General features: G+C 34.6%; 1 protein-coding gene across 3 annotated transcripts in view; it reads left to right on the top strand.

Annotated features, from left to right (window-relative positions):
- LOC136040645 (protein sickie-like) overlaps window positions 1-12,204 on the top strand; it is a 295,044-nt gene that overhangs the window by 137,835 nt on the left and 145,005 nt on the right. Inside the window, exon 1 of one of the 3 annotated variants that reach the window (XM_065724932.1) lies at window positions 6,851-7,033. The exons of the other annotated variants lie outside the window; for them this stretch is intronic. The gene's annotated coding sequence lies outside the window, so the exon portion shown is untranslated. Of the gene's footprint in view, window positions 1-6,850; window positions 7,034-12,204 lie in introns of those variants that run through there. 3 annotated transcript variants of the gene reach the window in all.

Below are 12,204 nucleotides of genomic sequence, written 5' to 3'. Positions count from 1 at the left end.
AGATGCCTTGCAGAGTACATCCAGGCGTACTGCTGCTGCTAGATTTACTCCCATTACTTCTTTTGCCATGGCTGTTCTTACTACAAGTACCCCACTCTGAGTGCTACAACCAAGGCTACTCCTTCCTTGACTAAATCTATCGTGATGTTTCCTTCCAAGACTATCTCTACAGTGAATATTCGTACAACAACATCTTCTACCAGCATTACTCTTAAAATGACGATTTCTACCAATATTACACCTACTTTGACTACTTCGACAATGACTGCAACAACTGATACTATTTCTAGCGCACAACTTCTCCTCTGCTACCATGACTGCTTTGCTACTTCCACCAGACTAGACCTTACATATCCTTGCATATCCTTATTTACTCTTGCATATCCTTGCATATTGATTCATAACTTGGACTCTCGAACAACAACTTCTCGGACTATGACTACTTCCACCATAGCTATTTCAACTGTGATTGCTCTTACAATGACTGCTGCTACTGTTGCTAAAACTAATAGTAAACCAAATTTTGCTACTATTACTATTACGACCCCTGCCACTACTGCTACTTAAAGGTTGAAAACAGAGGTTTTAGAAATATATTCTGTTGGAAAAATTGGATTACACCTTGCTAAGATTACAATCATGCAATGATTTTGTCTCTATATGGCTTGAGGACCAGAAGCTGCATCCTTTTTCATCTAATTAAAGCTCTGCATTATATGACGTATCACCTCATCTGTTCATCCTAAAATGTTAAAATAAATACCAAACTCTTTATAACATTAATAAAGGTTCGTACAAGTATATACTTAAAACTAAGTATGTGAGTCGAAATACTCCTTCAAAGGTCGGAGTAATCATTTAAGAAGAATAGATTTTCGAAAAACTGTTTATAAAGAAGGCAAATATTTTTCCATAAGATTGTCTAAACTGCTATAAACAATGCTGATGATTTTTATACTTATTTTGATACATTCCATCCAATCATATTTCCACGATTAGTTGTTTATAAATCAAAATTTTTTAAAGGACAATTCTCTTACTTAATGCCATATCTGAGTCAAATTTCAAATTTTTTATTTTTGTGTTCAACAGACATATCGAGACTTAACTTTGAATTGAATATCAGATAATCTCAAGATTAAAAAAATTAATTGGAAACGTACCACAGCTTGAAACCCTGAGAATTTAAATTACCAATCTATACCTATCAAATACGAAAATAACAAATAAATAATTATTTGTTTTTTAAGGAGTATTTTGACTCATATACTTAGTTTGAAGCACATACCTACATATATCTGTGTTAGAGTTCATATTTTTCTGATAATTTTGGTCTTTATTCGAATATTTTAGGATGAATAGAAGAGGATATACTAACGAAGACCTCTAAACTGACAGGACTCTAGACTGACAGTACTAGCCATTATAATGTTGAGGTAGACATCGATCGTGTAATAAATACATATGGTGGGAGTGGAAACAGAGAAATAGACTTTTTCTTATAAAATTGTGAATTCTGTATTTTAAGAGAATTTAAAAACTGGAAAGATGCACTACGTTGTAATGAAAAATAAAATTTTGATCTGTAAATTTTTGAGACTTTGTCAAAGTTGACACTCTTTATTAAAACATTATTTTTAAAAAGGAACAGTGATTAGTTAGTGTTTTATTGAATATACTTAAAACCATCGTTTCAAATGACTTCGATGGATTTCTATCTCTTCATTCTGTTGTTTTTGTTACACCCCTAAAAGAACTGGTATTTAATGTTTAATACATTTTTTACGAATGTACAAGTTGTATCTTTATCCTCATATCCTACTCTTCATTACTATCATAGTTACTAAGTGATGCCACAAAGTTAGGCAACATGCTAAATGGTTTAACCTATATAAATTGTCACAAATGTGCATGACCCTGAAAGATGGTTCAAGACCTTTTTTTTACAATAAAAAGCTTAACTCACTCGCTATAGCAGCCAGAAGTGCAAAGGCAAAAAATTATGCAGAAAATACTAAATATCATATTATATAAATATATTTAATATAATAATATAATAATATATAATACATAATATATAAATATAATACTAAATATCATTTTTTTATAGATGGTGAACAGCTTTTTTATTGTGGGGTACCATTTACCATTTTAATTCTAACAGATTTAATTTCACCAGGTTTTTCAACCCTCACCAGATTTTAGACTAAATTTACTACCATTTCCACTACCTATCTACGATAAAGAGGTTCCCTTTAAATTGCGGATATTTCTTGGTTCGCAAGTTTATCGATGCAACCTATTATGCGCCCCCCTAAAGAAAATCCTGGATCCGCCCCTGCATCAAATATTACGGCGGAACAAACTTCAATAATCAAGTGAATTATGCGGGTCTTTAATGCCGCCTTTTAACCGAAATATAGAACCATAAATAAAGCGAAATACTCACAAAAAAACTGTCTGACTTTTTCTGGTAAAATACATTTCAAAACACCCTCTGTAAATCACCAGGCAATTAACGAATCATAGCATCAACACTCTATATATGAATTATTTATCAGAAGTTGCAATTTTACGCACAATTTATCATTTTTTGGGGCAATCATATCGCCCGATCGGGCGCCGAAGCTGTTGCATGTCAACTCCCAGTTTAGGCTCGTGTACAAAGATAAGCTCTTCTAACTTCCCAGCTTGGACAGAAATTGTAATTAAGGAAATGCTATAGTTTCCATTTACCGTCGTAAAATGTTTGGAGGGGAGGAGGGTTTTATGATTTAGTGCAATCTATGGGTGATCTTCTGCTTTTACATAGTTTGGTTTAAAGACGAGAATTAAAAGTTTCAAATGAAAAAGAGAATTAACAAAAGCTGAATGTTTCAGCCCCACCTTCGAGAGATCCTCTTAGTAGTCTAAAAAGTAAATATGCAACAACAGGTCTACAGACCCACAACCTTTACGTATGAGAGGTGGGGTCTGGTTAGGAGGGGTATAGGAAAAACGAGTCGCACAAGTGTCGCATCATAATCAGTAAAGGCACATTGGATTTTCAGGGTATTTCTTGCTTAGCATTGACTTGTTTACAGGCAGAACAAAAAAAGCAACCCAAGCATAGAGACTAGACGTCGAGATATAAAATGTGAGGCTTATTATCCCTCATTACTTCTAACAGCCTTGCAAAGCACTGCCGCAAGATAAGAACCTGAAAGAAAAAAAGGTCGCAATAAACAAGAAGTAATAGGAGGTAAAAACTACAAGCCCGAAATGTAAAGCCCATACCCTGAAAATGGAATTTGAAAATAAAATTTATGTTCCATTATTTCTTACCATATTGAGAAATAATAAAACATTTGTCTTATTATTAAATTACGGTTTTTACGTATGAACGTTACATTTCGAGCTAATATGTTTTTCCAGCTATTTTAGTTTCTTGTTGTTTTTTTTCGGCATCTTATCTTGTTGCACGGGATGCCGCAATTAGTGTCAAAATGTTTGTTTTTATTCGATTCTTTTTGTTGTTGGCTGTTTGTCCCGCTCTATTTCCCCCTCTTTTTCGAAATCTATCCAACCAGCATGTTTCTTCTTTTTTGCGACAATAATTAAAAACAAAAAATTAGTATAGAAAACAATAAATACCTGCAAATTCCTGTTAAGTACATAAGACATGCAAAAAAGCAATTAATTACAACATAAAGAATTACAAACCAATAAATAGGTCAAAAACAGATTCTACGCTTAAAGAGTACAAACAATACGTGACCCAGGCTCACACGTTAGAGTCTTTGAGTCTTTTTTTTGGGGGGGGGGTAGTGGGTATCTTCGGAAAATTTCTGAAAGATTGGTGATATGAACATCTTATATTTACTGTATAGTAAAACCATGCGCACGATTATAATCTTATCTACCGAAGTTTAAACCGTAAAGCACGAAGGAAAACATTTTTTCGACGGGGGAGGAGGATTGCCTATGTTTAGATATATGTAGGGAATCAAAGCTCCAAGAAAACACAAGGAGTACGCAAAATATATGTAAGAGATTATACATAAAATATAAGAATTGGAAAAATTGTTTCCGAACCTCATGGGGGAGGGCATGGACGCAAAGGCTTCTCTGTAATCGTTTCTGATAGCAGCTACCGCTTTTTCCCAACATTGGTGAGAGGGGGGAAAGAAGAAGTTTTTGGTCCCTCAAAGCAGATCCTTCTCACTTTTACCTTTCTTATGCCGCAATTACCAACCTTCAAGGAATTACCTTAGGCTTCCTCTTTTTAAATACGATTTCACTCTTTGAGTAATGGTTATCACTTTGGTGCTTAAGTATTATTAAATAAAAAAAACAAGTTTTTTAAATGAAAGTAAGGAGCGACATTAAAACTTAAAACGAACAGAAATTACTCCGTATATGAAAGGGGCTTTTCTTCCTCAACGCCTGCCTCTGTACGCTAAAGTTTGACTCTTTCTCTTAGCTCTACTTTTTAAAAAAGGAAAAAACTTTAGCGTAAAGAGCGGGGCGTTGAGGAAGAAAAGCCCCTTTCATATACGGAGTAATTTCTGTTCGTTTTAAGTTTTAATGTCGCTCCTTACTTTCATTTAAAAAAACTTGTTTTTTTTAATTTAATTTCTGGAAGTTTTTTAATTCATGCATGTTTTGATCTTGGCTCTCCGCACATAAATAATTAAAACGAAATTTACATACTAATTTTCTTTTTGGCTAAATGGCTTTCTCATAGTTTTAATCGGAAGATTTTGAGAAAAAAAGAGAGAGGGAGGAAGCCTAGCTGCCCTCTAATTTTATGATTACTTAAAAAGGCAACAAGAACTTTTAATTGTTTAACGAACATTTTCATTAGTAAAAAATATACGTAATTTACGAATTAACTTACGTAACGAACTTCTATATTCGTATATTTTTATTGCGTATATGAGGGAGTTCACCCCTCGTCGATACTTCGCTCTTTACACTAAAGCTTAAATTCTGTCCCAATTCCTTAAGAATGACCCTTGAATCACAAAGGCCGTAGAATACATAGTTGAAATTACTAAAAATACTTTCGCGTAAAGAGCAAGGTATTACGAGGAGGTAAACCCCTCATATGTGCAATAATTTCTCCTCGTTTTCAGTTTTAATGCTGCTCCTCACTTTCAGTAGAAAAAACTTCTCATATTTATTTTTTCCTTGTTTTTTTAAATAATGCAAAAAAATCCTGCGCCCCCTTCATTGAAAGTCTCTTCCCCCATGAGAAGCTTTTCCATGGAAAGATCCTCCCGCGTAACCCCCCCCCCCCCCCACCTCAAATCTCCCTCCCAAACAAAAAAAAATCCCCCTGAAAACGTCCGTACACTTCCCAGTAACCATTACTATATGTAAACACAGGTCAAAGTTTGTAACTTGCAACCCCTCCCAGGGAGACTTCGGGGTAGTAAGTCGTCCCCAAAGACATAGTTATTAGGTTTTTTTTACTATGGTGAATAAAATGGCTATCTCAGAATTTTGATCCGGTGACTTTTTGGGAAAAATGAGCGTGGGAGGGGGCCTAGGTGCCCCCCAAATTTTTTTTGGTCACTTAAAAAGGATACTAGAACTTTTAATTTCCGTTAGAATGAGCCCTCTCGCAAGATTCTAGGACCACTCAGTCGATATGATCACCCCTGGGAAAAAAAAAACAAAAAAAAAGAAAACAAATAAACACGCATCCGTGATTTTTCACGGATCCCCACATCCCGCGACATTCTAGGACGACTGGGTCGATACGATACGATCACCCCTGAGAAAAAAACAAATAAAAACAAATGAACACGCATCCGTGATTTGTCTTCTGGCAAAAAATGCGAAATTCTACACTTTTGTAGATAGGAGCTTGAAACTTCTACAATAAGGTTCTCTGATACGCTGAATCTGATGGTGTGATTTTCGTTAACTTTGACTTGAGATTGTATGACTTTTAGGGGGTGTTTTCCCCTATTTTCTAAAATGAGGCAAATTTTCTCAGGCTCGTAACTTTTGATATGTCAGACTAATCTTGACGAAAGTTATATATTTGAAATCAGCATTAAAATGCGATTTTTTTAATGTAGCTATTGGTATCAAAGTTCAATTTTTTTAGAGTTTTGGTTATTATTGAGCCGGGTCGCTCCTTACTACAGTTCGTTACCACGAACTGTTTGATACAAAAAACCACTCGAGAGATTACCCGGTTTTCATCCCGGTTAGTTTGCAATGCATAGTGATAGATAATAGTATCTGACCATGGATAGCTATATTTTACTTAAATATCTACTTGGTATTTTGGTTAGGCTAGAATAGGTTGGTTTAGGTTACGTATTTAATATATGCTATGTTTTACCCCCCCTAATGTGCAAATATAGCCCAAATTTGTTTCTAGACTATTATATTTTTTATCTTACTTAGGTGTATTTCATTGGCATTAACCAAACTTCACTTATTGACTGTTTCTCGTATAATACTTAAGTACTATCTTTTTTTTGCAGAGGAGGTGGGGGTTTAAGAGTCGGGAAGAGAAATTTAAATTTTTAATATATTTTTCTGGAGTTTCACAAATAAAAGGCTTAGAGTGCCTCCACAGATAGTACAGATTAAGGAAACAGTCGTTCATCACGTGTTTAATCTAAATCCAAAGTATTATACAAGAATATCGAGCAACAGTACTGAAATGACGCTCCACTGCAAGACAAACCGGTTATTTGCTCCATTTTTCCCTTTGATTTGTGGGTTGTATGTTGTATTTGAAATCTCTTAAACTGGTGCTAAAAGCGGCAATTTTTTCAAGATAATCTTTTTTTGCGGCTTGGCCGAAAAACCCGCTGTCCAAATCCATGAGCAATTTTCCAACTTTTCAGTCCGTTACGTTATGTTGGCATGGTTAGCTAAGGAGAGCTTCAATTAAAACTGCAATTTGTCTTCTTTATTTGGTTTTGTTGTTTGCCAAAACGATTGTTGACTCGGAAGCTAATCTCTTACCTGATTGCTTCATTTGTGCTTTGGTGTTTTCTGAATAAGGATTTATTTTTCTCTTAGAGTAAGTTTTTGTTTTCCCATTTTGTTGCAAAGGCAAAGTTCTTTGGGCTTTTAAAGGTAACATTCTGTCAAATAAAAAGTATCAAAGTGATTTTCGGTACAGATCGAGTAAGGGAGTTGAGGGAAGATCAAATTGTATCACTGGATGAGAGCAGCTCTTCGGAAGGGAACAGTATAAAAAGAAAGAGTTGTACCATTCGAATCCTTATTCTATTCTATTTGACCAAAGAAAAAGGCGTTGTTATGGCCTCCTCCCCCCTTGATGCTCCCAGATATAGCCTTAGAATATATACAAAACTAAAAGAAAACACTACAACAACATCAATAGATTATTTAAACCCTCTTTACATACATAATATTCACTTAGACGAGTTCAAAGGTAAAATTCTAGTTAATTGACTTCTTGCTATCTCAGAAAGGATTTAGGTTAGGAAAATGAAACTTTCAGGGATGGGTCTACAGGCTAAAGTATGTCCCGGGAAGGTATTTTAAAGTACCCACCTCCACTCCTTCTCCCTCTAGAGGGCCCAGAAATTTGCCTACATGACAGGTCTATACCATCGCTGAAAGTTTCATTTTCCTAACCGAAATCCTTTCTGAGGTAGCAAGAAGTCAATTAACTATAATTTTACCGAGTTCAAAAATACAGCAATGTAAAATAAAAGGGAAACAATAAATAAGGAAAAACTCACAAAGGAAAAGCAAACAACATCTCAGCTACAAATTCTTACTTTATATAGCCTACAGTATGTTTCTATTAATCAGATTATCGTGTTTCCTATAATTGTTATCTCAATTTTTAAATCTCTTTAAATAACATTTTATCAAACAATTCCATTGAAAGAACTTTGACAGAGCGGCTTTCGCGAATCAAGAATACAACAAACCCCTGATAGACAACGAAGAAATATACTGTTCAGAACTTGTCTATATCTGGAACCGATAGGGAGGGGTGGGTTGCATTGTCACAACGCAACTATTATACTGTAAAACAGCATTAAATTCAGGAATCAAAGGGTAATATTCTTCTTTTTGTATTATGAGCCTTTTTAGGAGAGCCATTCATACAGTGTTACCAGTCAGATAATTTTTATTTTTTGTTTTGTTTTATGATAAGCCTTTTTGGAAGAGCCTTTCACCCAGTGGTACCTGTCAGATAACTTTTTAGGGTGCAGAATAAACAAATAATCTGGCAAGAAAAGTTTCCGAAGCTCTTATGTTTGCCTGAAAATTATTCCTCGGCTCAATAGTCAGAATATTTGCAGGAAAAGCAAAATTTTAGCAATGAATCTAGGGCAAAAAACATACCCCAGGAAGGTAATATGTTAACACTCTTTTGATTTCTAAGTCATGGAAATTGCCTACTTCACAGGTATATACCCCATTTAGAATTTTGGCAAAATAACATTTTACTTTAATTTTTTGTTTCCAGTTTCTTTTTCTCTGGTTTTAGTTTTGAAAATAGGCAAATTTGTTGCAGTTCATATAATTGACTCAATAAAGTGGACATACCACTCGATGCCATTTTTATGTTCTTTACGAATATAATAATCGCCTTTACGGCAAATTCCAATTTAAGCACTTTTTGATCTAACCTAACCTAACCAAACCTAAACTAACTTTATTATAAGTAATTTTTGCACTGAGAAAATGTAGTATTATTTTGATGAAAACGACTAAGAAACGGCGTTGAGAAAACGTAGTATTATTTTGTCGAAAGCGTCCGATAACTCATACTTTAATAGAAAATTCGTCATTTTTAATAGCTCAAAAAGTGCAAGCTCAAAAATTTGCAGTAAAAGCGATTATAATATTTTTAAAGAACATAAAAAAAGGCATCGAGTGGTATTTTCACGTTATTGGTAAGTCAATTATATGAACTGCGAAAAATTTACCTAAAAATGCATGAAAATGTAATTCCTGTTATTTGGGTAGAGTTTTAAACCATATCAATGAATCTTTTCAAAATTTAGGAAATGTATATGTAGATCTTTGAAACCACATAAATTGGGATGAACAAAGTTTTAAAGCTGAAAACACTTTTCTTGTATTAGATAACTTCGAAGACCACACTGCCTTTCCATGACGAAAGTAAAACAGTTCAAAATAGGGATGAAACCATTTAATTGACAGTGAACAGATATAAAATATTTAACTGGATATTTCGAACACATATACAGTGTTCATTATCAGCAGTAAAACTCTGCTGATAAGTAAGTTTGCTGAGTAGTAAATTGGAAATATCCAGTTAAATAATCTTATATCTGATCACTGTCAATTAAAAGGTTTCATCCCTATTTTGAACTGTTTTACTTACTTTTCCTGTAGGCTACTTAATTTAAGCAGAGTATCTATTTTACAAGCTTCAAGATTCCACTTTTATAACACAAGGATTTTTAAAGATCATCGAAGGTCAGGAGTGGAGATGGGTACTTCAAAATACCTTCCTGAGGCAGACTCTAGTTTATAGATCGATTCCTGGGAATTCATTTTCTTAACCTAACCCCTTTCCGCGGTAGCCAAAAGTGGTTTGTCAAAAATTTTATCGAACTTCTTTTATATTAAAAAGTAGGAAATGAGGAAAAAAAATCGAATAGCTGAATTATTAAGACACAGAAAACTCAATCGAAACGGGTGTTAGCTTCTGTTTTAACACCTTTTACGAACTGAAAGATGTCAAAATCAAGAAGTGAAGACAAATTAACCACCCTTAGTCGAATTTTTTTTCTTATATATTGGACATGATTGGCTAACTTCTAGGTAAAATTCTAAACGAGCATCTGTTTTGATTGGTTTTTCTGTGCCCTGATAAGTCAGTCACTCAATTTTTTTTTGCCTCATTCCCTATTTTTGAAATAAAAAAAAGTTCTTGTGTCTCATCAAGACTTGAGGCAACCTTTCCATTTTTTTTAATTCTTGTCTTTTAGTCAACGACTTTAGGTAGACGTATTTAGACAGACAGCGCAAATTTTACAATGAGAAGGGGGTGAAAAAAGTTTTTAGGATAGCCCTCAGTATAGTCCTCGACTACGCTGAAGAGTTTGCTGATTTTGCGTGGATTTTCTTTTTAAATTGGCTTTATTTGGTATGAAAGCCAACTTTTGATGAAAAATAGGAACAAAAAATAATGCAAACCCTCATGAACCAGCAAACTTGGTAATATTACCCATGACTAAATCTGACCCCACTATAACATTAGTACCATAGGAAGGGGATGGGGGCAGATCGCCCTGGATGCCATTCTTTTAGGTTTACAAAAAAATTATTTAAAGAGGCTGTTTTTTCTTCTCTTCTTCATGTTTACTAGTTAGTTTGTTATCTTTACGAAACGTTGCTTTCACAACCGTTTTCATTACCATCTCCTATTCGTTTTAACATCAATCGCTGCGATAGTTATCTATTAGTTGCTTGAATTAGCTATTTCTTCCACCCCCTAGTTTTACCCCTAGTTTACCATAAACATCCTTTAATAACAGATTAATCTCTTTGCGACATATAATGATCACAATTATTATAACATCTAGCGTCGTTCAAAGGAGGGCGACCGGGGCAAGCTGCAAGGGGGCGACCCGAGTGCTTTGGATGTGGGGGAGGGGCCCCTTGGCCGGGCCTTTTTCTTATGTTTGCGTTGGGTGGGGGAGTACTGTAATTAGTTTTGCCCCGGGCGCCACCAATCTTGGGAACGTTCCTGATAGTATTAATGTAATAATAATGTTAATGCGACTGCTAAGTTTGAAAGTATTGTATTTTCTTTATACTTTACTATGTATTAAGCTGTTTACATTAAAATGTTAATAAACAAATTCTTGGAAACGCACGATTTACTTTTCATTTTACTTTTTTCTTTCCATAATTTAAGCACTTCAAAGGACTTTTGTTAATTGTATGTTTAACAGTTAGGAAATAAGCTCCTGTCGGGGAAACAAGTTGAAACTTCACCCCCAATGACAGAATACCTTTCTTCGCCGCTCATTGAATGAGGAAACCATTGGTATATTCCTTAGTTCCTTATCATTTCTAACCTGTGTTGTAAGTTTACCTCCATGTTTTGGTAATAGTCATGTTCACATCGTCTTCTTAAATACAAACTATAATAACAAAATTTTTACTTCATTGCATTCAGAAAAAATTTTATTAATCGGAATTTTAAGTCGCTCCTAGTTTAACTACACTTCCTCTCCCGAATCCCTGTATACAGCCATAGGCTAGATCTATTATAAAAATTTTGTGATTTTGTTCTTTTTTTCAATTTTGGCATTAATTGGCAGTATGAACCAACCTATAATTGAAAAGTAAGCGCAAATAATAAAGCAAACCAACAAAATCAGCAATCTTCGTACTTAGCCACAGGCTATATCAAGGAGCTAGGGGATGGGAAGGATGCAGTGAAAATTCCTGAAAATTTCCTGGGGTAACTAGGTAAACAAGGGTAGCTAGATCGTTACCCTAGTTTTCCTTCTTCTTCCTGAAAATTTCCTGGGGTAACTAGTTAAACTAGGGTAGCTAGATCGTTACCCTAGTTTTTGCTTCTTCTTCCTGAAAATTTCCTAGGGTAACTAGGTAAACTAGTGTAACTAGATTGTTACCCTAGTTTTTGCTTCTTCTTCCTGAAAATTTCCTAGGGTAACTAGGTAAACTAGTGTAACTAAATCGTTACCCTAGTTTCTGCTTCTTCGTCCTGAAAAGTTCCTGCGGCTCGTATGGGAGGAGAGTTTTGTTTACTTTCCTTGTGGTATAGTGGACACACAAAAAATCCTCTGGTATTTTCAGCCAGGATATCTTTAATTGAAACGCAGCTTGTATTACCTATTTGTTATGTCGTCTGCAAAAAACGGAAAGAATGGGCGACTCGGAAGTTTATCTCTGGTTCGGTTGCTTTACATGTGTTGTTGTTTTTTTTCTTCGTCTTTTTTATACAACTACTTGGCTGCATGAAATTGCCGTTGATGCAGTAAAAAACAAAAAGTAAAGAAAATATGCAGACCAATTAAATTTATAGATTTTTGTATTTAGCCTAGGGCTATATCCTGGCATTAGGGAGTAGGGGGACTTAAATGTTACGGCAGCGAAATTTACACTTCAAATTAGTCTTGAACGGGGATCAAACAGTGAAGTTCTTTTGCTATATTAGTATTTAATTATGAAATTAAATCTTGCACCAAATTATCAAAA

Source organism: Artemia franciscana, chromosome 21, assembly GCF_032884065.1.
Source record: "Artemia franciscana chromosome 21, ASM3288406v1, whole genome shotgun sequence".
Taxonomy (NCBI): Eukaryota; Metazoa; Arthropoda; class Branchiopoda; order Anostraca; family Artemiidae; genus Artemia; species Artemia franciscana.
The sequence above is the reverse complement of the archived record's forward strand: the minus strand, read 5'-3'. Positions and strand labels throughout refer to the sequence as shown.